The sequence below is a fragment of the Phalaenopsis equestris genome, unplaced genomic scaffold, assembly GCF_001263595.1.
Source record: "Phalaenopsis equestris unplaced genomic scaffold, ASM126359v1 Scaffold234721, whole genome shotgun sequence".
NCBI lineage: Eukaryota > Viridiplantae > Streptophyta > Magnoliopsida > Asparagales > Orchidaceae > Phalaenopsis > Phalaenopsis equestris.
Genome location: NW_018252625.1, coordinates 50,173 through 71,233, shown reverse-complemented (window position 1 = coordinate 71,233; position 21,061 = coordinate 50,173). Strand labels below are relative to the sequence as shown.

Genomic DNA, 21,061 nt, shown 5'->3' with positions numbered 1-21,061 from the left:
TGGGGACAAGGACCGGACGACTGCAAATTCTTCAGGTGGGCCGACAGTGGAACTATTTCTACATGTTCTCAATTGGACACATCTGCTAGGAGTTTAATAGTGCCACAACAGGAGAACGCCACATGTGGTTCGAGTTCTTCCGTTTCTAGAATATCGCAGTCGGACAGATTTGCTCAGGGTTTTGGAGTATCAGATGCATGTGGCATGGGTCGTGATATGCTGCTACATTATAAAGTCAACATTATCATATTTCTACTTATCATTTTAACATGTTATTTTTTCTTCTTTATGGGCTCTTATTATACTTTGTAGTAGTATGTACATATGCGTTTGACTTTTGTATGTGTAACATATTCGTTTGATGTGATCGAATATGTTTTAGTTATATGAATATAAATCAACTTTTTAGTATTTTCTTGTCTAAACAGTTATCTTTAATTCGTTTAGAAAAGAACAGATTCTGCTGCACAGATTATACATTCTGCTGCACAGATTATACAAAAAAAAATTCCAAATAAGTTATTTACAAAACGCACTAACCAAACAGCTAAACTGCTTATTCAGAACAGAGGCAAAATGGTCAATTTTTCACAATCAGCTGTTTTCCATAAGCGCCAACCAAACAGCCAGACAGCTTATCCGGATCAGCTGCTCATCAGCAGATTATCAGGATAAGCTGCTTATCAGCAGAAGCTGGATAAGCTGCAGCTGCCCCAAACAGACCCTTAATGAGTTGACTATAAGCAATATCAAAAACTTTCTTTTCTAAAACTCTTCAAGTACTTCTCTTAAAATTGATCATATTTCTTTTTAAATCAACAAAAATCACATGTAGATCCACCTTACTCTCTATATACCATCACATTTTTGAATAAATAGATTAACTTCCATGTTAGACTTGCCCGACATGAATCCAAACTGATTTTGAGAAATTTTTATATCATGTTGTAACATATATTCAATTATTATTTCTCATTACTTTAATGTATGACATATTAGCTTAATTCATCTATAATTTCTACTCTTGAGCATCCATTTTATTTTTAAAATAGGAACAATAAACTCTTTCTCCACTCATTAGAAATCTTTTTAATTTTTAAAATTTAAAAGTTTAGTAAGCCAAAAAATTCTCGGATTTTCTATTGAAATATCATTAGATTCTATTATTTTTTCACATTTCATTTTTTTTAAAGCCTCAAATTTTATTTATTAATGAGATTGTAGAAATAAAAAGTTCTGTTATTATTGGTAATATTTTTACAATCTTCATTAAAAAAATTATCAAAATATCTCACCCATATATATTGAATATCATAATAAAAAAAAGATAATTTTTACTTTAATCTTTAATACACTTTACTTGAACAAAATCTTTACTTTTTTCATATCTCTTTGCTTGACTAGTTTATACTTATATGTTTTACCCTCATTCGTATATAATTTATCATAAAAGTCACTGAAATAAAAAATTTTAGCAACAAAAATTACTCTTAGACTCCCTATGGGTCATCTCATATTTTTTTTTAATTCTCGAAGCTTTTATATCTAAACAAATTTTTAAAATAAAATTTATTACGTATCTTTTCTTGCACATTATTATTCCACCGTCAACTATTTATATTCGTAAATTTTCATTTTGATTCTCCACGCATATCTTTCGTAATTTGCTTAATAGTACTTGTTCTTATATAGTACTTGTTATTATATTCTACATACTATTAACTTCTTTATGAACATCTCAAATCTTAAGATCTTGAAATTTAATCATAAAAATAATTTATTTATTTTTTTAAGTGCTCTCATCTAATTCTATGATAATATTTTGTTGTATCATCATTCAAACCTTCATCTTAATATCTAAAATTAATAATCGATGTTGGGTACTTAAACTTTCACTTGGAATGACCTTACGATCTTTATAATCTTGACGATCTATTTATAGTTTTGAGGGATCTAAGGTAAATATGTTGTCGGTTATTGGTGCTGCTGATTTTCAGATTCTTATATCTATGTTTTTTGCATTACATTTAAGTTTATCAAATGCTTGTTGATTTTATAGAAAGAGATGAATATAGGGAGCATGTGTAGGGGTGGAGTTTGGGCTACACATGTGTCGATTTTCCTAGGTGCTGCCCAGAGCCGTAAGAAGCCATATGATCGCTGGTCGGAGTTCCTAGCTGCTGTTCGGAGTTCCTAGCTGCTGTTCGGAGTCGTAGGAATCTGTAGGACTGCTATCCGGAGTTCCTAGCTGCTGCATGGAGTCGTAGGAAGCCGTAGGATCACTGTCCGGTGTTCCAAGCTGCTGTCCGGAGTCGTAGGGAGTCGTAGGAAGCCGTAGGAGCCCTGTTCGGAGTTTCTAACTGCTGTCCGGAGTCGTAAGAAGCCGTAGGACCGTTGTCCGTAGTTCCTAGCTGCTGTCCGAAGTCGTAGGAAGCAGTCAAAACCGTTGTCCAGAGTTTCCAGCTGATGTTTGGATTCGTAGAAAGCCATACAAATGTCGTGTAGTGTTGCATATTGTTGTTTGGATTCGTAGGAAGTCGTAGGAGCCTTGTCCGTAGTTGCTAGCTGCTGTCTGGAGTCGTAGGAAGCCGTAGGACCATTGTCCGGAGTTCCTAGCTGCTGTTCGGAGTCGTAGGAAGTTGTAGAACCGCTATCCGGAGTTTCTGGCTGCTGTTTGGATTTGTAGGAAGCTATACAAATGCTATGTAGTGTTGCATATTGCTATTTGGATTTGTAGGAAGCCATGCAAACCCTACAAATGCTGTGTAGTGCTGCATATTGCTGTTTGGATTCTTAGAAAACCATACAAATGCTATGTAGTGTTGCATATTGCTGTTTGAATTTGTTGTAAGCCATAAAAAGACTGCACAAGCTTGCTAGTCGCTGCCCGGAGCCGTAGGAGGTCATAGGATCACCTTTAGGAGTTCCTAGTTGCTGTCCGGAGTCAGAGGAAGCTTTAGGATCACCGTCGGGAGTTCCTAGCTGCTGTTACAACTCGTTTTGTTGTTTTTTTACACTAGAATTATTGTTTTCTTTTTTTTTGCAATTTATTTAAATTTTTTGTAAATTATATTATATTCTGTGAGCTAAACACACATCAGGGATAGTAGCAGCATATACGTCAGATACGCAAGTACATTTTATTTATTGTTGTTTTATCACTGTAGTTTACGCTTGTTTTAATATATCATGCAAATCTGGTTGCAACAATATTTTTAAAACAAAACATTTAAACATCTTTTTCAAAATAAAAAAAAAAACATAACACATCATTTTGAATTTACGGGAGTCCCTCGGATGAGGTAACCCACAGTTGCTAAAGAAATCTCTCCAGATTAAATGAGCTTAACAACTCGTTAGACTAAGTAAATTCAAAAGAAAATATTGGTACCGGAATGAAGGAACCGTAGGATCCTAATTGACGTTGTTCTAATCAACTTTAACCCCCCCATAATGCTTGAATGACAACAAAACCAAAACCTTGAAACACACCTCGTAAAACCTTTTAAACCTTAGACTTCAAGACTGCTACTTTGATGAGGAGCTTGGAGCCGGCTTTGTGGGCAGCACGACAAGGAGCTTGGATCGAGCAACAAGAGGATCTTCTTCAACAATCTCTCTCTTCTTAGTCTAAATAACAACACATAGAATTTCGAGGTAACTTGCCCAACGTAACCTAAATCCTCACACCCTCTTTAGGCTCCTATACAACCATGTTGCGCGGCATAAGTTTTAACTCGCCTCAGGTTTCGAGGGTGCCGTGTGGCACGACGTAAACCCTCTTAACTCTGCGGGCTATTTGTATAATTGAATATTATGCAAATGTAAGTCTCAAATAATAAAATTGACAAGATTAAACACCTAAATAATATGATTTCCAAAACTTGGCCGCGCATTAGAATTGTTTGGGAAGTCACTGAGATTTCTCCTCAGGATCTGTGACATCCATTATCTTTTCTTTTCTTTGGACTCCTGAAATAACAGTTACTATTTAAGCTACTCTCACTTGCTTTTCCACGTCCTACCGTAAAAACTTAAACCATGAAATCTTTAAGGCTAGTGCCTCTGATCATTATCGAGAGTTTTCTCAAGTGACCCCAGTCATTTGGGATGTAATTAAATATAGGAGCTTGCCGCTATAAGGAACTTGGAACCCAGGTAAAATAACCCTATTTAATTTTTGTGTTAGATAGGGGAACTTGTCGGTTACACATAAAAATGTTCGCAGACCAAACGGATGTCACAAATCTTTTAGTTTGTAGGATTGAGTCTATCGCCGGGATATACACTCATCTTTTGGAAATGTGTAGTATTTATGATATCAGACACGATTATGCAAACTATTGAACGAGTGAGATCCATTTGGTCTCATTTTTCAAAAAATAAAATATGCTACTTTCAAAATAAAGAATATATACCTCTTATATTTAAATTAAATTTAGAAAATTATTTTCAAAAAATCAAAATATTGACTGACACCCCACTCAGTGGGATAAAGGCTTGTTGTTGTTAGTATTCATTATTTGCTCATATAATGCACAGCTGGAAAATGCACTTGCAGTTATTACTATCAACATAGCCATTATTTTATAATTTAGTAAACATTCTTGTTAATTATAATTTGAAAGATTATTGAGATGAGGAATAAGGAACGTGGATATGATTGTGGATGAGATGCGAGAGAAAGTATTTGTTATGCTGATGATCTAATGAAGGCTTTTAAGTGATAAAAGTGACAGACTTTCGAATTTAGAAATTCTAACCTTAGTGACTTATTATGTTCTTAATGTGATTGATGACAATATGATTGTGAGAGAGATGAATTGCATCTAACTTTTTTGAAATTATTATACTTTCTCATTTTGTCTTTGTATAACCCTTCATATTTTATGATTTGATGTTCGGATGTTAACATGTTTTGTCTTATTTTTAATAAATATTCTTAGTAAAATTGTAATGTCGTGCTTTTATTCAACCTTTTGTTTTTTATTTTTAATGTATGGTAAGTTTTGGATATAACTTTATTTAGACAAGATTAAGTATTAGTTGGAGAAATATGTAGCATAAAAATTTGTCTTTTGCCCTCTGAATAAGTCTTAGATAAAGCTTTATCCATCCAGTCTCAGATTATTCGGGAAGCTTAGAGTTGTATTGTTTATAAACAATAAAAGAAAATGCTTTATTGTTTAACTTTGTTTCTTGTGTGGTTGAGCATGTAACCGTTAACCCATATAGGATCTTGCGAGAAGCGGGCCATGTGGGGGCATTTGATAATCTTAAAAATTTTGCTAGTTTTAAAAAATAATAATAAGATTATAATCTCTTAGTTTTGATTGTTTCTTTTATAATAATAAAGAAAAAAATTAAGATTCAAAAGTTTTAGTCAATTGAGTTAAATTCAAGCCGACTAAGCTTATTTACATTTAAACAAATTGGACACTAGCAAGACATTTGAGAACAATTTTCACACAAATCATATTTGAACAAATATGAAATCATACAAGTTGAGTATGAACAAGCGCCAATCTCACTCAAGTTTGGGCCGTTTATACCTCTATAAGTTATCCAGTGGTTGGCCCTCAAAAACTTAGTTGGTATCTTTTCCTTCCAACACTCACCTTATTTGCATCCAGGTGTTTTTAAACTATGTTATCATGAAACAAATGAACTATGTTTTTCATTTCTAGTATGAGATTTAACAATGCCTTAACTCTCTATTGGGTATCGAAATCACATATATCAATTCAAACTCATGAAGTTCTCCAATCTCACATACTTTTGGTGTCAATACTAAATAATTGTTCACACACATTTTATGAACTATCAAATCTAGATATGGGTCAAAAAAAAAAAAATCTAGACATGGGTCCATAGGTAGTGATAATTGTTGTAAACCTTCCAAGAGCTTTGAGGAGTTAAATGACATGGATTTTTGTAATGCTAATATTATCGTAAATTCCTACCAATTTATTAGATAGCGATGAAATTACGTACAAAATTAAATGATGGTGAAGAAAAAGAATAAAAAATATTACAATCACAATACAAAAATTTATGAGGTTTGGTGATATTCACATACATGTATAGTTGTATAGAGTTCTAGTAGTTTATTAAGCTTTAAAAGATGAGAATATCCATGATTTTATTGGTACATAAGAATAAAGATAGATATACTTTTTTTTCTCTATGTAAATGGTTGAGAGAGGACACATGCATTTGCTGCAAAATTGATGACTGAGTTTTGAGAAATATACAATCTTACTGTTGTTATTTTTGTCTTTTCTTTTTGGTTACAAGTGCGACCCCTTTATCTTAAGAGCTTCTCCTTACCATGGCTAAATATCCTCCCCCTTATCTTTTCTTTTTTTCTTGTGTTTGTGAGATTTTTCAACATAATAGAACCATCCTCTTATATATTTCTTAGAAGCGATATGTAGCAAGCTTAGATTTATTAGGAAGATGGTGTCAGGTATCATAATGTAGGTATTAACTAGTGGATAATACTAGTTGAGAATTTGTATAACTTAGATAAGAAATTTTATTTTCATATTTTAATAATTTTCCACTTGAAGATAAAATTTATGTTGTATCTATTTAATGGTCGGTGTCTCAATGTTTCTACATACACACCGCTAAATTATCACTCATGTAGATTAACTGAAACTTCATAGAGCCTTAATTTTTAATGAGTATTAAGAGCATATCAACAGGATTTTTTGTTGCTTTAATTTTTATGAGTTACAAGACTCCTGTCCCTAGTAAGTTTCGTATATAGTGGTTCTTTAGTTATATCTCTGTTGTCCAAGAGTGAAAATCAGTTTTCCCCACCAAGTGAATGGAACTTTGAATATCACAAAATACAAAGTTATTCTTATGATTGGTTTAGGTCTTTCAAAAATGCTTTTAGCTAAACCAATTATTTGCTAACTTCGATGATAGCTACATATTGAGCTTTTGTTATTGGTGATGCTAGTATTTTGCGTAGCTGTGACACTGAATTAATGCTATTGCCATTTAAGAAATAACAGTACCCATTAGCACTCTTTTAATGTATCTTGGTCTCTTTTAAGATTCATATCATCATATTCCTACAATTTTTAGTAAACTATTTTAAACTTCAATGTTTGATTAATTGGACATTTCGGGTAATGTAAAATCTATCTTATAGTCTCATAGTTTTCTTTTCCAAAATTTGACATATATTGGTTAAGAGTTCGACCACACCCACACCCCAACTGGCCCACCTTTAAGGGTTGACCGGGGTGCGACATAGGCGGACAGTTTGACCAGACTAAATTCTTATCGACATTAGTCTTGACTTGCAGAATCAAGGACCCAATGAGTGATGCATTAGTCTAACTAAATTACCGCAAGTATATATGATACATTGCATTTCATAATTCATTTATATATATACTCGGAAGCGTGGAAATCATATCATCAAAACATATCAACTATACAGAGCTGTTAAATCTAAGATAAATAAAATACATATCCAAAACGTACCTATAAGCTCCCAAAACTATATAGTACAAAAGCTGTACAAATTACATCTGACTACTCGCCTCGGTGGTCATTTCCTCTAACTAAAAGACAATGTAGAGTGAGCTGAGTTTAGAGAAATAATTAAGGCTAAATTAAGATTTTATACATGAAAAAAAAATAATGTGCAATAATCCACAGCTGCGCCAAACAGACCCTAAGTCATAACATACTGTCATAGTAGAGAATATAAAAAGAGAGAAAGTAGTGCAAAATCAAGACTACAATGTAAACATGTATGTAGTAAGCTCTTCATAAGCTGTTTATCGTTTGTAATCATAGCGATGTCATTTCATATATATCATTTCATAATAATGTCATTTGTAAATGTATATATCTCAACTATTTTCATGTCATGTCATCATGGGTCGTCACCCTGCCCCAAAGGCCATATAAATTATTGATAAAGTTCGAGCTTCCCCCAACATAACAATTATTAATAGCTTCTCTTGATACCAACAGTTCTCTAATGTTTTATCACTGCTTAATTCCAGCGGTTCCTAGAGTTCCGTCCCCGCTTAAATATTAAAAGTCGGGAATATCACATTCCTGCATAGTGTACTGTAAACACTAATGTAATAGTATATCCATAACATTCCTTGTGACATTTCTTAAAACATAATACATATAATATGCATTCATCTACATTTTATATACATGTATGAATCATAAGTGAATAACTATAGTGTATCATAGCATAGCATAGATCATATGTATCATAAAAGAATTCAACATGTATTCGTATATTCATTTGCAGGTATTCATCCACAATTTTTATGAATTTCTAAATGCATCAGTGTTTAATGTGGAATCACATGAAAATTTATAGAATGTTATTTTTCTTAAATTAGCACAAGATTATTTCATCTTTCTTGACTGATCAGCCCTACGACGGTTTGCCCATGGTAGTCTTGAGCTCGCCGCCTCGTGGCGACAACCTGGAGTTCATAAGCATCATAAGAATTCATTAAATTTGGCTTATAACATGCGTTAACTAAACATAACTTTTATGCCCGAAACATATTTCTAATGGGCTTATCGACATATATTTGCCTTTCCGAAATCGCCTAATTCAATTTTCTCTTCTTTCTATCAACCCAAACTTTACTACTAGCTAATTTCGTGCTAAATCTCATGTGAAAGCTCGCAAACCAGTTTTGACGCTTTCGATACAAGTTCAACGTCTTTAACGGCTATCATAAATGAAAAATGCACAAAAATCGAGACAAACATCCAAATGAAAGGGCGAGGAAGGAAATGAAAGCCTTAGTAGTGTGAAAGAGGGATTCTCTTTGACCAAAAACTCCTCGAAAGTCCCTACCTCTAGCTGCAGCTCTCAGATGGTCGATCGCCCCTTTTCTATTCACGGCTGTTACAGTACTCGCGTGATCACCTCCAGACGAGCGAGGAAGCTATAGCGTGAGGGAAATCGAGTGAGGGAACAAGAATATGCAAGAGAGAAGGAAATTAGCACTCTGAAGGCCCTTATTGACCGAAAACAATGACTAAAAGGAGTAAAGGTTAGTTGAGAACAGTAAGTGTACAGGAGATTGGAAAATAATTAGGTTTAATTAATTTAATTATGTTTATAACTTTCAAATTTTAAATCTCCCAAATCGTTCATAATTCAAACATGGTGCTTTTTATGGAATTGATCGATTTCATGCATTAAGTTCTATAAAATTATTTTAATCGAATTCCAGGAGATACAAAATTTGACTTATTTTTCAAATTAGCCAAACTTTATTTGGTTTCTCGAAATTTGGGCATTATAGCTCTCCCCTTAAAAAATTCGTCCTCAAAATTTTTGACTTAAAGTGCGAGGGATATTTATGTCTCATTTCTTCTTTTTCTCATGTAGCTACCTTTTTAGGTCCATGCTTCCACTTTATTTTGACATAAGAAATTTGCTAGTTTCTCATTTTCTTAACATTAGTTTCTAAAATTTCTCAAACTCTTTAATATATGTTATATTTTTTTGATATTTACTATCTTCATGTAAAATATTCTAGTTTGAATTTGACTCCCATTTTCTAAGCATTGAAATATGAAATAAATTGTGAATATCTGACATATCCGCAGATAATGTTAATCTGTAAGCAACTGTTCCGTTCCTTTCTATAATTTCAAAAGGATCGATGTACTTGTGACTCAACTTGCTGCTATGATCAAATCTAGCTGCACCTTTCATTGGTCTAAATTTAAAAAAATACGTAATCTCCAACTTCAAATTCGATAGCTTTGTGCTTTGGGTCATAATATTTTTTGCTATCGATCCTGAGTAGCTTTCAATTTGTCTCTAAATAATCTGATTTTTTCTGTGGCTTTATCAACCAACTCCGGACAAAACAATTGACGTTCACTCACTTCAACCCAACTCAATGAAGTTCTATATTTTCTATTATATAGTGTTTGTAAGTAGCCATGTTGATATTGGACTGATAGTTATTGCTATAGGCTAACTCGATTATTGAAATGTGATCTTCCGAACAGCTACTAAAGTTGAGAACAAATATCTTCTAATACCTAAATTGTTCTTTCTAATTGTGCGCCAGTTTGTGAATAAAATACAGTGCTGAAATGCAACTGTGTGTCAAAACTTTGTTGAATGCCTTTTCAGAACCTGGATGTGATACTTCCATCTCTGTCATAAATTATAATTTTAAAATATCGTGCAATCTGATAAATTTTTTGACATATATACTGACCAACTTTTCAACATAATCTGTTTGTCTGATTGACAAAAAGTGCAGACTTTATTAGCCGAATACTATCGTGACTTTGTTTGGATCGAGTAAATCTCATAACAAATTCATAGCAATTTCTTCCCTTTTCCATTCGATATCGGCAATGATTGTGGCAATTCGTTTGGTTTCTGATGCTCAACATTTACAATCTGACGTGCTTGACATTGATATTCATATTAAGCAACATTTTTCTTCGTACTTGGATTGCTACAATCGTAACATTTTTTGGAGTAGACTATTCCACAATTGCTTTTATTTTTTGAGGATCAACTGAGATTCCTTGCACTTTAATAATGTGTCACAAAAATGCATTACTTTGCAGCCGAAATTTACATTTCAAAAATTTTGCATACAATTGATTCTGCTTCAACAACTCCAATACAATAGTCAGATGCTTAGCATGATCATGATCATGATCAATTCTTGAATTTATCCAAATATCACCAATAAAATCAATAACAAACAGATCCACATAAAGCTTAAAGATTCGATTCATCAGGTCCATGAAATTGCAGGAGCATTGGTTAAGCCAAAAGACAACTAAGAATTCATAATGACTATACATGGTCTCAAAAGCTGTCTTAGTTATATCTATCTCATTGAGTCTGACTTAATGATATCCCAATCTCAGATCAGTTCGAAAAAATACAGTAGCACCTTCTAATTGATCAAATTGATCATTGATCCCGGACAAATGATATTTGTTCTTGATTGTCACCTTGTTCAACTCTCTATAATCAATGCATAATTACATAGATCCATCATTCTTCTTGATGAACAATACTGAAGCACTCCAATGTGATTTTTTTTGTCTCATAATACCCTTATCTATCAGCTCCTACAAGTGACATTTCAATTCTTGTAATTTCTTTGGAGCCATCTTGGTAGGAGATTTGAATATTGCAGACGTTCCCAGTTGCACATCAATATCAAATTCAACTTATCGTTGTTGCGGTAGCCCTGACATTTCTTCAAGAAATATATCATAAAATTCTGAAACCACTAAGATGTTCTTCAATTTGTGTACATCTTTATTCAACATTTTAAATTTGGTTAAGAACACTAGTTCACCACTTCACAAATACTTACCAACTTTTATTGCACTAATTAGAGACAATTGTGCATTTCAATCACATAAGACATAAAATGGCTTTTCACTTGACGATTTCAATTTCACTCGCATTTTCCAACATTCAATTTTAGCAAAATGATTTGCCAACCAATCTATCCCCCAAATGACATCAATGATTTGAATTGGTATGATAATTAACTATGCTGGCAACTTTTTATCATGAACATGAACATGCACTACACATTTTTTTTTGGCACAAGAGCCACTTTCCGAGAGCATAATAACACAGAGTAGGAGAAAAATGCATAATGCCAACATGTAAATTGGCAACAAGCTCATCACATAAAAGAATGCGATGCACTTGAATCGAATAGAACAGTGTCAGGTTGACCTTGAATCAGAAACATAGCTGTAACAACTTCAAATTCTTTTGCTTCTTATGGGGTAATTGCAAGAACTCAAGTTTTTACTGGTCGTTCAATTTTGTGCTCTGAAGTTTCACCATTTGCTTGCACTAAAAATTTTCCTAAAAACTAATTTTTGCTGGACTGACTACCTTCCAAAAATTTTCTAGACTGTCTTTGTTCTTGAATTGATAGTGGCCTGTTGTCTCTCTTCTTTTCAAGCGGACAGGTCATCTGAAGATGTCCTGTCTTTTCACATTTGTAACATTCTTCTAAACCAATCAAACACTACCCAAAGTATATTTTCCCATATTTTTCACAAACTAGCTTTTCAACTTAAGGTTGCTTTTGCTTACCTTTTTATTTAATTTTCTTGCTTTGAAAGTATTCTCCTTTGTTAAAATCCTTTCGCTTGTTTTTCTGAGGTTGCCTTCGATTCTTCTGGTTTTTCGACTAGCACAAAAAAATTACTGGTTTTAAATGGTGCTAAAGTGAGCCTCAATTGATCTCTTAGGCCACATAGTGATATTTTCTTTCTGTGTACTAACATAGTGAGGTGCATATCTTGAAAGAGAAATAAATTCTGCCTCATATTGCATAACTATATTAGATTCTTGATCATATTAAAGTGTTTATCTTGCAGTGCTAATCTGGCTGAAGATGTAATGAACCAATCTTTGAAGATTTTAACAAATTTTTATTACTGAATTGTGAAAGAGGCGTCAACTGAAATTTTTCTCTATGTTGCTCTTGCCGTCACCTTTCTGCCTCGCCTTCTTGCATGAAATTAGCTAGCATCACTTTTCTATTTTTCGGACAAATCATACCATACATAATTTTCTTGATCTGCAAGAGCCTATCTTCAACAACTATAGCAGATGGCTTAAAAGACTAAAATATCTTCATGTGCAATCCACTTCTGTCCTAGTTTCAGACAAATCATACCATACATAATTTTCTTGATCTGCAAAAGCCTATCTTCAACAACTATAGCAAATGGCTTAAAAGACTAAAATATCTTCATGTGTCAATCCACTTATGTCCTAGTTTCAAATCTGGGCTCTGTACCAGTGGAAGATCTTTCGATAGAAGCCATTTTGTTGATCATTTGTGATATCAACTATATGATGCCCTATAGCTCAGCTGTTCTAGTTTCTTCATTTGCTCTGTTTTGATTATCATTTTTGCCCAAAACATATTTGAACCTTACTTCTTGCTCTGCACTTGGCCTACGAGACTGGCTCTCAGTACTTTCTAATTCTTCTCAAGACATGTTCATCTATATTGACATAATTTATTATTGAAATATAATTTATCATATAATAATCGTGTTGTGCATGCATGATACTTTAAGTCGTATGAGATACCCACTCTAGATTCATCAAACTAGCTTTATATAAATTAATTCATATTTGATCTCATTCTTACTTCTAAATACAACATGCTTCCATCATTAACCATGCTCTGATACAAATTTTTGTCACACTCCAACTGGCTCCTCTTAAGGGTCGGCTGAGGTGCAATAGAGGCGGACGATTCGATCAGATTAAATTCTCACCAACTCCCATCCTGACTTGCAGAATCAAGACTTGGTGGGTGATGAACTAATTTAACTAAATTGCCGCAAGCATACGTGATATATTTCATTTCATAATTCATTCACATACATACTCAGATGCGTGAAAATCATATCATTAAAACATGTAAACTATACAAAGGTGCTAAATCTAAATTAAATAAAATATGTACCCAAAACATATGTACAAACTCCCAAAACTATATAATACAAATCACACCTGATATGCCCTGGTGCTCATTGCCCCTACTTGAAAGGCAACGTAGAGTAAGCAACGCTAAATCAAGATTTTATTCATCGAAAAGAAACAACGTGCATGTTTATATGCAACTGCACATGTCTACATGCAAAGCATAGCATGCTGGTATAGTAGAGTATGAAAAGAAAGCAGGTACTACAAAAACCACTACATTGTCAAAATGTATGTCATAATCATAAAATCATAAACATGTTTATAAGTTGTTTATCGTATGTAATCATAACTATGTCATTTCATAATAGTATCACTTTTAAATGTATATGCCTCAACATTTCTATGTCATACCATCATGGGCCGTCACCCTGCCTCAAAGATCATATAATTATCTATAAATGTTGGACTTCTCCTGACATAGTAGTTATCAATAGCCCCCTAATATCAACGGTTCTCTAATGTTCTATCACTGCCTAATTTCAACGGTTCCCAGAGTTTTGTCCTCGCCTAAATATCAGGAGTTCGGAATATCACATCCATGCATAGTATACTTGATAGCTCTCATGAAATAGTCTACCCATAACATTTTTTGTGACATTTCTTAAAATATAATACATGTAACATGCTTTTATAGATATTTCATATACATATGTATGAATTATAAATGAATATCTGCAGTGTATCAAAGTATAGCATAGTCTCATATGTATTATAAAAAAAGTTAACATGCATTTATAAGTTCACTTGCTTTTCATCCATAATATGTAAGAATATCTAAATACATCATTGTCGAACGTGGGATCATATGAAAACTTATGGAAGATTATTTTTCTTAAATTAATACAAGATTATTTCACCTGACTTGACGAAGCAGCTCTACGATGAGTTTGCCAAGGCTCTCATCTCGAGCTCACCGCCTCGTATAGACGAAATGTGGTTCATAAGCGTTGTAAGAATTTATAAAATTTGGCTCATAACATGCATTAACCCAAAAAAATAACTTTTATAACCTAAACATACCTCAAATGAACTTCTCGACAATTATTCACCTTTCCAAAACCGCCTAATTCAATTTTATCTCCTCCCCAAACTTTACTACTTGCCGATTTTTTGCTAAATCCCATATAGAAGCTTGCAAACCACTTTCGGCGCTTCTGACACAAGTTCTACACCACTGGCGGTTATCAGAAATGAGAAATGCACATAAATGAGGCAAACGTCAAAACAGAAGGGTGAGGAAGGAAATAAAAGATTCAAGTAGCGACCGAAAAATCCCTGAAAGTCCTTACCTCGAGTTGCAGCTCTCAAGTGGCCGCTCGCCCCTTTTTTGTTCACGGTTGCTACAGTGCCCCAAGCAGAACACTCACAAGCTCATCTCCATACAAGTGAGGAAGCTATCATGTGAGGGAAACGGAGTGAGATTGCAGAAATTCGGGAGGGAAGGAAATCGAAGCTCTGGAGAACCCTAATCGACCAAAAACGATGACGAAAATGAGTGAAGGTAGGTTGAGAAAAATAAGGGTACTGAAGATTAGAAAATAAATAGGTTTAATCAATTTAATTATTTCTATAACTTTCAAATTTTAGATCTCTCAAACCGTTCATAATTCATACTTAGTGTTTTATTTGAAATTGACGATTTCATGCATAGAATTTTACAAAATTATTTCAATCGAATTCCAGGAGATGTAAAATTTGAGATATTTTTCAGATCTACAGAACTTTATTTGCTTTCTCGAAATTTGGACGTTACAAGTTCTCAGTGCATTTATAATGGATGGTTTTGCGCAAACTACTATACACTAAAGAACTAACTGTTGATGTGTAATGTACTTCTGTCATATGGTATATTTGTTCATCTTACTTTGGTCATTATTTTTTTAAGACTAGAAGTGACTTGTAACTAGGTTGCTAACTTTTTTATTTTCATTATACTGACACTGTCCAATACCTCTTCAACGCATTGAGAATGTGATATGTTCACAAAATTTGTAGCTTTTTCTCAATCTATTCTTATTCAAAGGATCATTTTGGCTTCTCTCAGGTCTTTGTCAAATTCCTTTGACATTTGTCTTTTAATATTGTTGGTTTTCTCAAGTTTGGCTACTGCAATCAATAGGTCATCGACATATGAAACTAATGTGATATACTTTTTAAATTTTTTTCAGTGATTTTTTGTATAGCAATAATGATTAGCATTGCTTTTTGTGAAAGCTAATCATGTGCATGAATCCATCAAACTTCTGATACCATTATCGTGAAGTTTGATTCAAAGTCATAAAAGCTGTTATTGTGCTTGTAGATCATGATCTTCTTATTCCCGTACAACATAGCCTAGTTGAACCATAGAGATATTTTTCTTAAGATCGTTATGATGAAAAAGTTGTCTTAATATTTATTTGCTCTTGGTGTAAATCTTCTGCAGGTACAATACTTAATTCTGTAAGTGTTAGTTTAACCATAGAAGAGAGCTTCAAGGAACTTAATACCTTCTTTTGTGTTCGATTCTTTCACTGTTAGCCTTGTCTTGTACTTTCTCTTGGTTTTTTTCTTCTCATTGATTTATAGATATACTTATTTTCGTAAATTTGTTTATTTAGATATTTTAATAAACGTCCAAGTATTTTGGCTTTTTCGAGAGACACTTCTTTTTCACGTCATTGAGCATTTGGAATTTTTTGTTATCTCGGAACTTCTATTGCATGAATGCTAGTTGGCTGATTTTGATTATTTTTGGTTTTTCCTTTGTTTTATTAAAATTAATTGGCTCTAATTGGACATACTCTGTACTGGAGGTCTCTATTTTTGTAGTCTCCAATATTATCGTATGGTTTTAGCCATTTCATTCAGAGTTCTATTTATTCTTTAGCGGACTATTTTATTAGAAAATTGTTGAGGCCATTCTCTCCATATGAATCCTATTACTAGCACAATAATTTTTGAAGTCTATGTCATCATACTCTCCACCATGCCAGATTGCAGACATTTAATTTTTGCTTTAATTTTATCTTAGCTTGTTTTTTTCATGTTAGAAAGTTATTAAATAATAGATATATTTTGGATAATATAAACCGATATCTTTTTATTGTACCTGTCTGTCAATATGACAGTATATGGAGCCGCCTAAAAGTGGATGGAGGATGCCCACCATACACTTGTGTGAACCAATTTTAGCTTTCTGATGTTAAATTTTCTTCTAGTTTCTGAGAAACTAACCTTTCTTTGCTTTCTTAAAAAATAATCTTCTTATATGGAAGATTCAATAGATTTTAAATCTAATTCTTTAGAATGAAGGCTTTTGGGACTATTCACTCATGTGGACAAATTTTAATGTCAATTAGTAGTTTCTCTAAGAAATCGGCAATGCTCTTTTGGTCATCTTTTAGATGCCAGCATTGAATATGATATTGCAGCTTTTTGTTAATTCAAATTAGAATATGTCCAACCTTAACTAGATTTACATCTGACTGAATTTATAGTTTGTAATATCACATCACTGATGCCAAAAATATCTAGGGTCTCATCATCAGTAAGATACTTTTCCATAGCTACTTGTAGGTTAATTTTTCATTAGCTTTGTGGGAAGTGTGAAATGATACACTTGAGTTTGATATTCATGATTCCATTAATCTTTTAGCACTGATGATGAATGCAGATTTTTTTTTTAGAAATAAGGATTAATCGTTCTCTTTTTTTATTTTCTCCTTATTGTGTTTTCTTTTGCGACAGTTTTTCATTATATGTCATCACTTCTCATAATACGAACGTCCGCCCAAGCAATTTCAAGATTTGCTTCTATTATGCTATGTATGTTGGCTTTTATTTTGTGATTTGATCTGCATCTACTTTGTCAATTATTTTTATTTTGAGAATAGCTTCTATTTCTAATATTAAAAGTACAAGCGGTGTTATTTTGCTACACCATTCCAACTTTTATAGTAACAAAAGTAGACTCTGAAAAAATTTCTTCATCAAAGTTGATATCCATAAAGCTTGACGGTCTCGTGTGCATGTAGAATTCTTTAACATGCTTAACACGAGAGGCTCCTTCAGACATCCTAAGTTTTTTGTATTAGATGTACCTTCTTATGATCAGCTGAGAGTTTCACATACATAACAAATATTGCCTTCATCATTCTCGGTATGATCTTTTCACAGGACAACATTCTTGGTAAGAGATAGACAAATAACTTCTAAAGCTTGTATGTTCGTCAACTCCCACTCATCTTGACCAATAGTAGGAGGTTTTGATCCCTATAAAGGTTGATGATTTTTTTTCGCGATAAAGATAATTTTTCTTTTGCACTAGTGGGTTTTTCCATTGCTTAATTTTTTTGTAGAGCTAAAACTCCTGATACCATTTTTTAGTGATACATTTATGAGTAAAATCAAATGAAAGCTAAAAATGAACACACTAACAATTATTGTCTTAAGGCACAAAATTTTATGTGATTCGATGACACATATCAAATATTTCACTTAGCTTTAAAAAAGAAGTACATTAAAGATTTCTTTTATACATAAAAAGATAAATAGGGATACCTCTTTCTATATGTTAATGATTAAAAGGGAATGCACACCCGTGCTGCATAATTGAAGTTTGAAAATGGAAAAAAAGATGTCGCTGCTATTATTTTCATTTTCAAATTCCTTTGAGAGCTTCTTCCTCTTTTATTTTCTCTATAGTAAGTTCTTATTATGGTTGAAGTCTCTTCCTCCCTATTTCTTGCTCTTCTCTCTTTTTACTTCTGTTGTGGGATGCTTCGTTAAATGGAACCATCCCTTTATGTAGTGCTTGACGGTGGGAGATACCAAACTTAAATTTATTAGATAGTTATCGTAATATATATGTTTGGTGGAGGATGATAAGTAATAGATTTATAGGAGTTAGTCTGAGAGTAGTAGGTTGTAAACTGGTATGAGTTGCATAAGAAATTTTACCTTCAGATTTTAACACAAATCTCTTCTGGCCAAAAATTTTCTCGATTCAAATATACACTGTAATCAATTGTAAAGTTATCCAATTCAAATGACAAAAGCATAAATTAGGAACAGTTTACAAATTTTAACTGCAAGATGTGGTAAGCAATACATAAATGTCAAATTCAGTTTCCATATACTGCACAAGTCTATGAGCTTCCTTCTTTTGTCTCATTTTGCATTCTAGAACACCTGAAAATTTGATTAGAATTGAATTAATTACTCAGCTAGTCAATTTGATTAGAATTGAATTAATTACTCAGCTAGTCATGTGCAATGCATGATAATGAAATGATTCTAGGAGGAGCTTGTCTTGTAACTTCTGTCCATTTGGCATGAAATCTCTGTTCAATAGTTTTACACCTCACAGTATGATCACGTGATTGATATTAAACCTGCAGGCAAATTGTTTGGGATAAATTTTGTTTTTATTTTTGTTTTAAAAATATATTTGTTTAGTGTGTTTTTAAATTTGTTTTATTTTTTATTTCTAAAACTAAATTAATGTGTTTTGAAAATATTTAAAATGAATTTTAAGTAATTTGATTGTTTTTAAAAATAATCATATTTTAATCAATTATGTCAAACAAGTTTAATTTCAAATCAAAACATAAATAAAATAGAATAAAATGAATAAAAATTTTAAAAACCAGAAGTGATCCCAACCCTAAGAATTTAGAAATGCAGTACTGCTGAGATGATGATTCTTATGGATGCCTTTCTTAAATATTTTCAATGATATTACATCTTATTCTGCAGTCCACCGATGGTTCAGATAGCGGCGCAGATCGATAGTCACTTCAGGATCATCTGTTTGTTCAAAAGGATGCCGAAAAGAGTGAGTTATTTTCTTTCAAGGTCAACTGGTTCATAAAATTTTGAACTTAATTCATTCACATCAATTCAAAAGTCCTGTTCTTTTGCATACTTGTATTGTTATTATTATTATCATTATTATTATTATTTTCTTTTGCATTTTTGCACGAGAAAACTAGGCACACTTGCACTGTTCATTCATTTTCAACTGATGTGTTACAGCATTCAATTTTCTTTTTCTTAAAGGTCTCTTTCACGATTGTGGAGCTGCAACCCTTCAGCTTTTTGATGTTTTACAGCCTATTTTACATTTAAACCCCCATCAAAGATCAATTTCAGCTGCATCCTTCAAGTTGGGAAAACTAATTAAGATAGAATACCCTCCTGCATACTTGCTGGACTTATTTCAATCGATGAGCGTGGAAATTTTTTTTTGTTTGTTTGTACATAATGTGACATTCTAGTCTAACTGAAAATCATTTCTTCATTATTTGATTCCTGTCTTGTTGTCTAATAATTTTTATTATTTAATTTTTGTTTCTTAATCTGGCTGTTGGTTATATAAGCTTGTCTGATTCTCTTATTATTCACCTTTGTACAGCTGACATTAGATAGTATGGATTAACTGTTTATGTAACTTTATTCTAGAAATAGAATATTTTATTTTTTTGTTCCTGCATTGTAGTTTTAACATTTGGCGCAATGATAATATAAATCTCTTTCAAGAATTTATTAGTACCAAATAATGCAAGAGCTGAGCCTATATCCATACTAATGTAATGACTAAAAATCAGTTCTTTTAAGGCACTAACTAACCTACAACTGCTCAATTTCCTTCCATCTAATGTTATGAATTTTTCAATTTGATTTTTAGTTTGTAAGGAAAGGTGAGCTCAATGGAAATATAATTATGCTTACTAGAGATAAATGACATTGAATCTAATCATTATTATGAAAGTGAAAAAAATATATGTTAAGATTTGATGAAACTAATTAACGAACTAATTAAAAAAATGTTAGAGGTGCAATGAACAACTCGTGTTTGTTAATGTTGATACATCGACTGATCAAGTTAACTTCCGCAGATCTTTCTAGCCAAATTATCCCAATCAAAGAAATTGAAATTATTGTATTTTGCGTGTTCTGATTGGCTTGCATACAATTTCATAAAAGAGTTTTATGGCAAAAGTATAATTATGTTTAGATTTTAATGAATGTCTTTCATGTCGTTTTAACGAAAACATGAGCATTATAACTTCGCCAATTTGAATGAATATAAAAATGTCTGTATAATCTTCATAAATATTTAAATTGTTTGGGCTTGTTTAATGTAAGGGGATTATTCATCAAAATTGGCATTTCATAATTACGTGACTTCCATGTTCTCAACAACTTTACCATCACATCAGTCCGCGATGTGTTATAAATGATTTTTAATATCCATCAATACGTTTTCTTCTTATTTTTTTTTTTTCATTCTTGATACATCATCAATACATTTTGCCATTTGACATGAATCTCAAAACATTCAACACAAATCTCGAGGTATTATTTGCATGAGAAATATTCAAACTCAGAACATTCAACACAAATCAACATTCAACACAAATTATTCAAACTCAGAACATTCAACACAAATCTCAAAACATTCAACACAATATGAGTCTGATCAAGCACGGATTAAACTATTATACCCAATAACACCAAAATTGAAACAAATTATCTTAAAAC

The 21,061-nt window shown here is 32.5% G+C and overlaps 1 protein-coding gene across 3 annotated transcripts in view; it reads left to right on the top strand.

The window, feature by feature from the left end:
* LOC110038999 (protein FAR1-RELATED SEQUENCE 6-like) overlaps positions 1-19,863 on the top strand; it is a 42,371-nt gene extending 22,508 nt beyond the window's left edge. For all 3 annotated transcript variants that reach the window (XM_020743930.1, XM_020743931.1, XM_020743932.1), the window contains 2 exons: positions 19,274-19,352; positions 19,577-19,863. The gene's annotated coding sequence lies outside the window, so the exon portion shown is untranslated. The remainder of the gene's footprint in view (positions 1-19,273; positions 19,353-19,576) is intronic.
* Positions 19,864-21,061: the final 1,198 nt, after the last annotated feature.